General features: G+C 35.4%; 1 non-coding gene across 1 annotated transcript; it reads right to left on the reverse strand.

Moving 5' to 3' along the window:
* Positions 1-1325: 1325 nt before the first annotated feature.
* Positions 1326-1432, reverse strand: LOC126025110 (U6 spliceosomal RNA). The gene has a single exon (XR_007501157.1). It is a non-coding gene; the product is annotated as a U6 spliceosomal RNA (small nuclear RNA).
* Between the last annotated feature and the right edge of the window lie 606 nt (positions 1433-2038).

The following is a 2038-nucleotide window of genomic DNA, read 5'->3' on the forward strand; positions in this document are numbered from 1 at the left end:
AAATCCTGTGTTCCCACTCTAAAAATGTTCCTATGTTACCTCTGAGAAAATGTGAATGTGATATGCAGAAAGGAATTTTTTTCTTTTGTTTTTTTGGGTCAGACTCGTCAGTGTTCAGAAGTTACCCCTGGCTCTAAGCTCATAAATTACTCCAGACTTGAAGGATATATATGGGATGTCTGGATTCGAACCACCGTCCTCCTGCATGCAAGGCAAAATTATTACCTCCATGCTATCTCTCCGGTCCCAAAAGAAAGAAACTTTTAAGATGTAATTATTATTCAACTTCAAATAAACCAATCTGGATTATCAAGGCATATAAAATCTGGTCACATGAAGAATTAAATTTATTTAAGGCAGATGAGAGGAAGATTTCTCTGAAGAGAGAGACAGAAAAAATAGTATAGAAAGGAGCCCAGGGAGAGATTCCAAGTATTAGGAAGACTTCACATGCATTTGTTTTTAGAGATGCAGATGTCTGTTTAAAAAATATAGGTCAGGCCCTAAGAACAGAGATGCCTAAATTTTGCTTTTAAAATAATAAACATTATCTTTAATCTGAACATAAAGAAAATAGTTTGTCATGGAATTGAATGTTTTAAGATATGAAGTTGTATTTGATAGAAATATAAGAAAAATATACTTCACAATTACATGCGCTAATCTGGCTCATCTTAGAATTACCAATTAGAGATATATAAACTAAAAACAATATTTAACTTATTAAATTTATTCTCAAGAAATGAATAAATGAATCCCTCTTTCCCTCCTTTAGAAAATTTCTTCCTTCCTAACAGTAAGTGATCTTTGTAACAGTTTATCAAATATTCACAATAAATTTAAAAAAACACTTGGAAATATAGGAAAGCCCTATAATGAAGGGATTAGATATTAGGATCCCTGGACTTGATTACTGAGAAGGATAAAGTCATGGACTGAGGTAGGGAGATGCAAGAATCCTCTGTCCAGCACTGAACCCAATTTGGTTGAGTAAAACCAAAGCCAGAGCAGTTATCTGGTAAGGAAATTAACTTAACATGCTGTAGTCACTTTCTGAACCTCGATTTGAAAAGAATACACAATAAATTTACCATTCTGCATCCGATCAGAAACACAAATGCACCCACTCATTTCTTTTTCCTGACTTTGTTGTGGCCTATAGAGAACGTATTTAGTAATGAAGCATGGGATTAGATACAAACCTATTCAATGTAAACATATGAAGTACGTTTTGAGAGCCAAAGAGGGTGGTATCTTAAAAGAAAAACCCCAAATCTTTAGTAATGTCTTCTCTCCACAAGTCTATTTTCCTTTTTTTTTTTTTTTTAAATATGGAACGCTTCACGAATTTGTGTGTCATCCTTGCTCAGGGACCATGCTAATCTTCTCTGTATCTTTCCAATTTTAGTGTATGTGCTGCCAAAGCAAGCACCACAAGTCTGTTTTCACCGCCTTTATTTTCTTTGCTTTTTTTTTTTTTTAACTTCAAACCGAACCACCTAACTTGAACCATCATGATCTGCCTCACAGATTGAGGGAGAAATAATGGAGGGCACTAAGACACAACAGTTGTATGAACATTGAGTAGAAATAAAAAATGATAAGATTTAATCCCAACTCCAAAGACAACTACAACAGAATGGATACCCAATTAACAACATGCTAGACACTGAAGGGACCACTTATACTAGCAGCCTAGGGGTCAAAGGAAGGTGGATATGTGAGGCATGCTAGGAACAGGGTTGGAGGAAGTACAGCATTGGTAATGGGAATGCCCCTGATTCAATTGCACTATGTACCTAAAATATTACTGTGAAAGATTTGTAATTCACTTTGGTCAAAATAAAAACTATTAAAAAATTAAACACTGCCCATTTTATTTTAAAGAGCTCTCATTGAGAATGTCCTCCAGAGAGTAATATGGATGCTTCTTGTGCCTTGGGAGTGTGCACAAGTCTCAATATGCAGAAGCCCACCTTACTGCAGACGAGGTCATTATCGCTTGGTTTTGCCACTGTGGCTACTTCTTTTTCTCTGT

Source organism: Suncus etruscus, chromosome 12 (genome assembly GCF_024139225.1).
Source record: "Suncus etruscus isolate mSunEtr1 chromosome 12, mSunEtr1.pri.cur, whole genome shotgun sequence".
Classification (NCBI taxonomy): domain Eukaryota; kingdom Metazoa; phylum Chordata; class Mammalia; order Eulipotyphla; family Soricidae; genus Suncus; species Suncus etruscus.